We start from the raw sequence: 10,794 nt of genomic DNA on the forward strand, positions 1-10,794 counted from the left end.
ACCTCTGGTAATGTGCCTAACAGTGGCTTCACAGAATTTTTCACTTTAACTCATATGAAAACATCTCCTCAGACTTTTTCCCAGCCAGCACTTCTGTGGTGGGTTCACTCTAAAGGTTCACTCCATATCCTGAAGCTTGCTGCGCTGATTTACACTCCAGAATGCTTTTCCCTGGCTATTGTTTGGAATAGGATTTACGTAGGAAAATAATTGAGAAAACAACCCATTACTATAAAAATGGCCATGAAAATACTGACAATAGAACAATCTTGAATTCTACAGTTTGGGATTATCTGAAGGTTTGTTACACAAGGGTTTTTTTCCCAGTCTTGCTGTGTGGATGTCCATAAATCTTTGAAACAGGCAACTTATCACGAGAAGTCTGGCTTTAAGAAACAAAAGGAAAGGAAAGAAAAAAAAGCACAAAGTAGTCTGGAATTTTCTTTTTTCTTCAAGTGCAGCATGATCCCAATCCTACCTTATTTCCCTGCACCAGAAATGCCTCTGCTAGACACAACAGAATTGAAACTGGAATCAAAACTGTGGTTTCACACCTCAGATATTGGTATGTTTAGATTTAATATGTCAGCAACTCCGGGCTGAACTTTGGCTGTCCTGTGCCAAAATCCCACCGTGGTAAAAGTGGGGAAAAAACCCCAAACCAAACCTGAAAAGCTTTTATGATGCAGGTATGGCTCAGATGCTCAATTTCATTGCTGCTGCCTTGTCCAGGCTGGTTCTGAATGGCAGCTTTCATTTCAGGAGCTCAGCTCCCTGGATATCTGGAATTTCCTGCCAGCTCTCTGCTGCAGGGAGGAAAGGGGCTGTTAGGCACTCTCAGGTGGGGAGTCTTTTATGTCAGCAGCATAAATCAGAGCAGCTTTGTTTGTGCTCCTGTATGGATTTGCTGTCCCAAGGAAACCTGGAATTTTACCTGTCACTTTCATTCCTGTTGTTTTCCTTCCCCAGTCACAGGTCTGTATTTTGCAGCTGGGGAAAAAAGTCTGACTTCAATTTTCCTGCAATCACCCAGACTTTGGGCAATAGCATTTATGAAAAATTACTCTTAAATGTGTGAAAGGTGTCTGAGAGCTCCTCATAAATTTTTTTGGAAGTTCTTTTAGGCTTCATTGTGCACCAAAATAAAGCACAGCTGTGCCTTCCTGCTGTTCCTCTCCTTCTGCTGAGGACTTGGACCTTGTTCCTCACCACATTCCTCATTAAGACACTCTGCCTTGGGTAATCAAGGTGGAACTAAGGTTTAATTTCAGTGGGATTATTTTTCCTGATTGCTACCTCACCAAAACATAAGTGGCTTTTCTACTAAAATTCTGTTTCCCCCATGAAACATTGACTTTGGGAGACTTCCCCATGACAATCCACTCTCCACCCAAGATTTCCAGGTCTCTGGCTTTGTCTCTTAAGCTGCTCAGATTTTTTCCCCAGATTATTCCAATAAACTAATAATTCTATTATAAAAAGGTATTTTTAAACTTTTATTATGACCATCTTTCCCCCAAACTGTTGTTCTACTTCAGAACAAAATACACTTTAGAACAAAACTTTTTCCACAGGAAAAGGAAGAAATGCAGTTCTTGTCACCTTAACCATAAACAGTGTTTTATCAGCACCAGCCCTGGTTTGAGACACCTTGTGTGGCTTGTGTTACCCAAATTCCACGTCTTGCCCCAGATTTATCAAGTGACAGTGGGATTAATTGCTCTCCTTCCATGGAAACCTCTTCTGCTGAAGATTTTATATCTTTTGGTGTTTATATTGATCTGTATTTTCTAGCTGGTCTAATTTGCATTTTTTAAAATTTTTTTTACATTTCCACTATCCCAGGTTGCTGCAGCCTCGCCTTGGGCACTTCCAGGGATGGGAATGTTTCTCTGTAGAATCCAGCATTAGCAATCCTGATGGAAATAATTAAAATATTTCCTAGATACAGACTTTATGGAGGGTTTATGCCAGTTTTGCAGGGTGAGAAACCCTAAAGAAGGGCAGAATCCTGCTTTAGTTGAGGTAGTTTGGTGAAGATGCTGGGTTTTGTGGTTCATAGTCTGCAAAGACACTTAATCCAAAGTTTGGGCATAATTGTTCCCAATGAAAACCTGGTGGTTTAAGAACTGTGTACTTTGGAAATCTGTATGAACTCTTATCTCTGAAATTGTTTGTCTTTGTGCCCAGACATCCAGAAAAATGCTTATTGTAAGTAAATGTGAGATCAATCTTAGAACCACAGAATGGTTTGGGTTGGAAAGGATCTTGGAGATCACGCAGTGCCACCCCTGCCATAGCAGGGACACCTCCCACTGCCCCAGGGTGCTCCAGCCCTGCCCTACCTGGACTGGAAAATGTCAAGGAATGTTTTAACTCAAAAATGTGAGGATTGAGGCATCTCTAAAATGACACTTTGTGTCTTTCCCTGAGGGACAGCTGAGGACTTGCCTTTTGAGAGATATCCATGAGAATAAACTGGTGAGGCTACACCACCATTTGTACATCTTTCATTATTCCAGGTGCAAGTGATGAAAGCTTCTGGCAGCAAAAGGACACGTGGCAAACAAAAGCAAGGTGGCTTTTGTATGGATAGAAAATCTAACATTTTTTTCCTGGTTATGCACAATGTGGCAGGCAGTTTGCTCTTTGAAAAGAGCCTGGGGCTGGAGAACCAGGGCGAGCCACATTCCCTCTCTCTAAGTGATGTAAGAAAGCCAAGAGAGCAGCAGAAATTCGATATTTTTCCTGGGAAAACGGCTGTGCCTCTTAATTTTTGCTGTCTTAACTGATCCCTGCTGCTGTGCAGCACCAGGAATGTTTTATGTCCTGTGCATGGGCGAGGAAGGTGTGCAGAGGTGGCACTCGGGGACATGGTTTAGTGCTGGATGTGGCAGTGCTGTGCTTGTGCTGGAGCTTGATGACCCTGGAGGTCTTTCCCAACCCCGATGATTCCACGGTTCTGTGATTCACAGGTCGTCCCCCAGTGAAGGAGGAGCTGCTCACTCCAGCCAGATGAGTGTGGCCCTGTCAGACCCTGATTAAAGACAAACAGCCTGGTGTTTCTTCTCCTGCATGACTGAATTTTGACAATCAGCCATAACATTTGTGCAGGTTGGCAGCAGCTTTTCCTGCTTTGATTCATTCCCTACCACTTCCATAATCATAATCAACCAGACTTTTATTTTTTTGTTTTTTAGTGGAGAACTCCTCTTTCATCTCCATTTTCATGCTTGCCTAGAAAAACATACCCTTTTTCAACCAGATGTGGTAGAAAAGAGCAATATCCTCCTGTTTCTAGTCTCTTCACTTTTCTTACCATTACGAAACACACCTACTTAACTTCTGCAGAATTGACCGGTGCTAGATTTAATTAATCCTAGCATTTCAGTCACCCAAGCCTTTAGAAATGTGAACAGCCTGAGGAAGGGAAGACTTTCATTTACTGCTTTGTGTCACTTGCAGTGATGCCATTTGATTTCCCCAGTGGCCCCACAGCTTCCCTGGACTCTTCCTTCCAGGCTGCTTGTGGAAAGGAGCCACCAAGCCAGAGCCAGAACAAGAAACAATGGTCAAGAAAAAGTAATCCTTGAGAAAACAAAACCAATGTTCTTTCTCCAGAGAACCAAAGGCTGAGTATCTATCTATTTTGTACATTTCAACAAGCTGACTGGGTTGTTTTTTTTTTTCTCTCAGAAAGGGAGGAAAATACCGGGCAAATCTTACCTGGCAGGTGTGACAATTCCAGGTGAGCTGCTGTTCCTGTTAGACTTAGCAGAAATAGTGTCATGTGTCATAATAGTGTCATAATCCAGTGTCTGAGGAAAAAGGAATTGTATGTGAAAAAGAAATTGTGAGGGAAGAGAGGCTTCCAAGCATAAACACAATGGAGATTTACTGTCACAAAATAGAGCACTGTTGTCACAAAACAGCAGAAATGGGGCTAAACGGGTTCTGGAGGCATCTTTGCCTCACATGAATGAGGTTGGGACAATTTTGGATCAGTTGAAAACAACCAAGATATTATATTAAAACCATTTTGGCCCTGTTTGGTTCTTGATATTATCTACATTTTTTAGATTAGTTCTCAGTGCCAATAAGTCTAATTTATGCACTCACCAATGGATATAAAGAAACACGGAGGAAAACCCAGAATGTTTTAATTCTTTCGTGTGTTTTACATTGACAGGATCCTTCTCCCCTTCAGCAAACACATCCTCTCCCTCCAGTGTGGGATATTTCTCCCTCTCCCTGGTGCACATGCTCTTGCTTGCCAGAAAATGTTGCTAAACTGCTTCCATTAGTGATGCTGTAAATCAAGAGGACAGCTGAGATTAGTCTGCACTTTTGGAACAGGGATAATATCCAGTTGGACACACATCTATTGTCATTCCCTATGGATATCATCTGGTAGCATCATACACATTAGTGAACTGTAAATTTTGTAGACATTTTGAGGCATTATTCTTTACATTTACATAGAAATCTTTATTTTCCCTCCAAAACAAGAACATTTTATGTTGAAATGGGGGCTAATAATGTCTTTTCTGAGATAGAAAGTTTTGATAAAGGTCTTATTTCTAAGAATAAAGCTTTCAAGAGAATAAAACAGCAGTCTGTTGGAACAGAGGTTTTGGGAAGTAAAGCTTATTTAGTCATCCCAAGTGACTTTGTTCTAGGTGGGCATGCAATAGAGAAATAAGAGAAATAAGAAGGTGGAAATGGCTAAAGTCTGTATCAGCAGCACAGCAGAATAGCACAGGCCTGAGAATTTCAGTTATAATTTGTGACAGATCAATGAAACGACTTCTTAGAGATGTTGGAGTTATATTTGTTTACATGACTGAGATCTGGATTGCAGTTTAATTCACTTGGCTGATTTAAAGTCTGAGTAGGTCCCACTCTTTCTGCTCTACATACAATTTAGGGAACATCCCTCACCTCATTTAGTGATAATTAATAGCTCATCAATACTCTTGGTTCTCTCAGAACACAAACTGGGTAAGGTTTTCTTTTCCTGCCCTGAGCTCTTTTTCATGTGCTGAGTGCTGCTCCCCATAAAGCTGCTGGGTGTTCTGGCGTGGTGGAATGAGAAAAGGTCTGTGTCCTCATCCAGGACACATCCCCAGCTCCATTAATGAGCAGCTGAACTGCCCAAATACCTGCAGGCACCAGGGCACAGGGGAGGGGGATGCTCTGGCTGGAAGCACAGCAGGTTCCCTGGAAGGAGACATGGCTGCATGAATTCAGTGATGCACAAGAACTCAGGCAGCCTCCTAAAATGAAGTAAGATCACACATAACTCGGTGTAGGTTTTTCTCTGATTCCTAAAAGCTTCAGGGAAAGATGCCTCAGGATTCCTAATGGGGCTGTGGAATTGCTCAACAGCAAACCCATCTGTTGAAAATTCCACTTTCTTTGATTTGGTCTCTAATTGTCTCTCTGTCAGTTTCCCCATCAACAGTACGGTATGCTCTAACCAGGAGTGTTTTTAAACTGAATAATTCTATCTTCAAAATGCTCTGTGTTTCTGTATAGCCATTGGTCAGTGCATAAATTAGACTTACTGGCACTGAGAACTAATCTAAAAAAGGGATGTGACAGACTTAGCAGAAGTTATCATTATATCTTGACTAAGTATATTTTTTCCTGGTATTTGTTCTTCATGTTTGAAAGAGATGGTTTGACTATGAATGAACAAAAAAAATTGGTAAATAGTACACATAAAATATTTACAGTTCTGTTAAGGTAAATTAGAAAATATCTTCCTTTTTGAGAAGTAAAAACTTGCAATCTATTTAAACACAGGAGGGACTGCAACAGAAACTGCTCAGACACTTCCAAGGATCAGATGCTCTAATGCAGCTTCTGGAGCTGGATTTGGAGGGATAAAAGGAAACTCCAGGTATGACTGCTGCTAAGCACTGGAGCTTGCTGCTGCGTGTCTGTGCTGGTTCTGGGTGGATTTCACTTTCACTCCCTGCCCTGTGGCCAGGGCAGCCTCTCCAGCCCTGGCAGGAGATGCCCTTTGCTGCTGCCTGGCACAGGCACGGTGCCTATGGAAACAGGAATTTCCTCATGTGTCCTGTCCCTCATCCAGTGTTAGGGGTGAAACTGTCCTGGGGAGAATTTGGGTGGAATAGGGATGGCAGCCTGCTGCTTTCCCTGAGGCTGGTGATGCCCTGTGCTGCTGCCTGGCACAGGTACGGTGCCTATGGAAACAGGAATTTCCTCATGTGTCCTGTCCCTCATCCAGTGTTAGGGGTGAAACTGTCCTGGGGAGAATTTGGGTGGAATAGGGATGGCAGCCTGCTGCTTTCCCTGAGGAGATTGGGAGGTGTATAATCAGTATGTTACTTGCAGGGCCCGAAGGGGCTGCAGGAAAGATGGACACAGACAATTGCCAAGGCCTGCAGGGACAGCACACAGGGAATGGCTCCCAGTGCCAGAGGGCAGGGCTGGCTGGGAGCTTGGGAATGGGGAATTGTTCCCTGGCAGGGTGGGCAGGCCCTGGCACAGGGTGCCCAGAGCAGCTGGGGCTGCCCCTGGATCCCTGGCAGTGCCCAAGGCCAGGCTGGACACTGGGGCTGGAGCAGCCTGGGACAGTGGGAGGTGTCCCTGCCATGGCACTGGATGGGCTTTAAGGTCCCTTCCAGCCCAAACCAGTCTGTGATTATATGAATGTGAAGGTGGTCAAGCCAACCAACCCAGCTATGACCCGAGAGCAGCTGGATTTCAAAGGATTTGCTCTTCCTTGTGAGCAGAAGAGGAGGAAACAGTTTTTATTACTTCCAGAAGCCACGGTGAATTCAGAGATGAAAATCTTTTCCATGCCTCCGGTCTGTGCAGGAGGGGTATCATTAAGTGATCAGATTGATGCCAGAACGTGTCCCTGGGCAGGCAGAAGCACGTTCTGTGCGGGGCAGAGGTGGGGGGAGAACTCACTGAGTCTTTGAGTGTGCCCAAAAACCCCTCTGGAGCAGGGAGCCCCAGCCTCAGGCAGGTCTCCAGTGATGATGATAATTTCAAGTGCCATCTTTGGTATCAGGGTTTCACGTCCTTAGTAAATGACAAACAATTCAAATGTCAAGAATGCCTTATCACTGGGAAGGTTGTTGTTTTGGTTTTTTTTTTTTTTTTCCGTGTCTCTTGGAGTTTTACCAATCCAATGATCCAAGTTGTCTGAATCAATCGTGAGAATTTGGAGGTAATTTGTTCCAAAGAGACAAGGATCAGTGCGTTCCCTTGGCTCTTTATTAGCTGGAAAGGGTGGGGAAAAGAAAAATGAGCATGTAACCTAATAGGAAATCAAAACTGGTCTGTGAATGTGTGTCTGGACTGGCTTATTCATGACTGTGATACACTTGTAAAATATGCTGGTGGTGCTACACAGTCAAAAACACAGCTTGCCAATGCTGTCAAATTACTATTTATTTCCTCTTAATTCCACTGGGTGTGACATTTATACATCCAAATGTCCAAATACATCTATCATTTGGTCGGAGTTTTTGTTAGCCCTACTACAGCTCTGAAAGGTTATTTAAGTTTTTGCATGTGGGACTGACCAGCTGTGGAGATTTTAGAATTGCAACGGGTATTTCTATATTTTGACCTGACTTGACTTCTTCTCTTTAAAACAAGTTCTTTTCTTTTTGTGTTTTGAAGTCTCCTCTTTTTTTTTTTTTTCTTTTTTTTTTTTCCTTTTCCCCCTGGAATAAATGAAAGGGTAAATAATTTTACCCTTTTATAACCACCTGGTCTTCCTTTGGGGGAAAATACAGTATTTTAACCACTGAGTTTGTCCAAGGTAAGTGTTGGTATGTGGTGAGAGTGATGTGATAGGCTCCTCTGGCTATGTAAATGGGTGATGCAGAGGGTGTCAGTGCAGTGTGTTTAGATTTTGTGCTTTTGTTATGTTGAAAAAGAGATGATAGGGATTAATTGGGCCTGCACAAACTGGAGGGCTGGTCCTCAGCAGAACCAGTCTGCACAAAAATGGCCATTTACTGAAATGTGGCAGCTGGGGATGGGCACTGCCTGCTTCCACTCACTGAGAGCTGGGCTGGAGGGAAAACCTCTTTTCCTGTGGCACAGCTTCCAAAGAACCCCTTTCAAACATACATGATGATGAGATGCTCTCATAGAAAATTCTGAATGTGACAGACCAGCAAGGAACTTCCTCACTCCTTAATTAACTCATTAGCTCCCCTAACTGATGTCCCAGGAGCTGGCAGCAGCAGTTGTTTCCCTGGGAATGTTTATACCCAGTTCCTTGAGGAAATGTCACACAGCCAAAGGGAAGGGCACCCTGTGAGGAAACAGGTCATGCTGGAGTCCCTGTGCTACACGAGGCAGGAAACAGCTCATGGAATTTAGGCAAAACCTCTGGACATGGATGATATCCTGACTGGCTGAAAATTACAGGTGTGTCTTTGGCCACATGAGCTCTTCAGGTTTGAAAATGGAGTAAAAAAATTTAACACAGAGTACAGGTTAGCTGTGGGACACTGGTCATGCTGCACCAAAGGAGGATTTTCCTCAGCTATCAGATCCTGCAGAACGACTGGTGGTGTCACAAAAAGAGGTGCTATTTACAAAACAGCCAGGTAAACAATTCAAAACCTGTTTCTCAGTGTGGATCTCCCCTGCCTGGCATGCTGATTACACTGCAGTACAGGAGCTAAGGGAAAACTGCTTCCCCAGGCAGCCAAGTGCCATCAAAGACACGTGAAGCCTTGTGGTGGATACTGGGAGCACTCCCCAAATGTGTCTGGAATAATAATGTAATAATAACAACAACAATAATGCTCAAGTAAAACAAGAGAAAAGGGAGGGAGAAGAAACCTGGCTGGAAAACTTTCCTTAGCTGGGAATGTTTGGACTAGATAATGTAAAGTTGCTGCCTGAGCATGAGAAGCAGTTTTACATCAGACTTTCCTGGCTTCTGGTGGGTTTCACCAAGTTCAGCATTTTAAATCACTAGGAAGATGCTGGCTTTATTTTCTTTTCTCTAGAAGATGATAATCAAAGGGAGAAGGGGGGAAGGAATCAATCATGATGAGCCTTCCTAGGCTTTAGAGAGTGGGCTCTGCCCCAGATGCCAGTGGGACAGAACTGGAGACAAACTGAAATAATAGAAGCCTCAGAGCACTAACAGAGCATTTATTCCCTCCATCACAGTGCAGCTTCACCTCTTGGTGACACGGTATTTCCACTGCTCACTGCTGTGGTTACTGAGGTAGAAAGGGCATTCACAGAACAAGGACATTGTTCCAAGAACAGGAAATCTTCCTGTCATCCTTGGACTCCACTTTGTCTTTCCTCCTCCACCAGCCACGTCTGCTCAGCTGCTTATCAGTCCCTCCAGAACATCAGACCTTCACCGTGATCCCATCTCTTACTCATGCTTTACTCATTTCCCAACATGGCAATTACTGCTGTTCCATTCAGCCTTCCTAAACCCCTGCTTTGAATTTGAGGCCATTTAAAGGGCAGATGTGGATGGGAATTAATATAATATTAATCCACACCAAGTACATGCAAGGGTATAAAATACTCTGTGTGTTCCAAGAGCAACACGTTGTGTTTCAGATGTTTGGGCATCAACAACATCCATGATGCTGTTTAGGAAAAAAGGATGAAGTCCCAATGTGGAAATACTTTTCTACAGCAGCAGGCACAACTACAGCTTCAGTCACATTTAATCACTGTTCCTTTTGCACAGTGTACAGACCTGCTGTGGGTGCAAACTCTTTTGAATGACTAAAACCAAAAAAAGCCAAGAAAGCAAAATGGCTTTAAGATTCTAACCTTGGAAACCAATATTTACTCTGTATGTTACTAAAAGATGTGAGGTATCAATCTCTTCAAAGCTAAAAACTTGGAAAAAAATCAAAGACTTTTTGATTTGAGGTAAACACCTGCATGAAGCAGCAATTGTAGAACAACTGCAGTTTGCAGTTTAAATATCTTGTTTCCAGTTTTGTTGAGCAGCCATGCAGCTAGCACCCAATGAACAGCCTGAAAATGTCATTTAGGGGGAAAAACTTAAAAAAAATAACTCCAACTAAGAAGTATCCATCACCTGCATTTAGGCCAAAAGGATGAGCTGCCATATAACAAATAAAGTTTGAACAAGTAACAGCCAGGAAGAGGCCTGTCTGAGCTTCTTGGATGATAAAACCTTAACAGAGAAAGTTTTGCAACACAGTTCCTCCATGTTAGTAATTTTCAGACACTCAGAACAAAAAATTTCATTGGGTTCTTTCACTGGTAGTCCTACTTGAAGCTAAACCCCAGGGATTACTAAGAATTCATCTGGCAATTAGAACATCTTGGATGAGTAGGAAGTGTGTGAATATCATAAAAATGCCATTATTTATTAAAAGAACTAATAACTAGAATATAAGTGCTCAACATAAAAAGTTACCAGATGATTCTCTGCATATTTTGAACATGTATACACCCAAGACTTTTTAGCAATCTCCCTTCCCCCTGCTGAGGAACAGGTATTTTGAACATGTATACACCTAACAGTCAAAACCCAAGACTTTTTAGCAATCTCCCTTCCCCCTGCTGAGGAACAGCTACTTTGAAATCCAAACCTGAGTTGCTCTGATGTCCTGTTTGGAGCATCATCCATGCTTTAAAGTTACAGAGCAGATTTTGCACTCCCCACATCCCCTGCCCAGTCCCAGGCTTTCGTGTGTCCACACCATGGTTACAGTCCTGCAGCTCTGCACTGCTCTGGCTCACAGCCAGGGGTATTTATTTGGCCCAAATTGGAGAAATCTA

Source organism: Onychostruthus taczanowskii, unplaced genomic scaffold (genome assembly GCF_017590055.1).
Source record: "Onychostruthus taczanowskii isolate IOZ18803 unplaced genomic scaffold, ASM1759005v1 scaffold92, whole genome shotgun sequence".
Lineage (NCBI taxonomy): Eukaryota > Metazoa > Chordata > Aves > Passeriformes > Passeridae > Onychostruthus > Onychostruthus taczanowskii.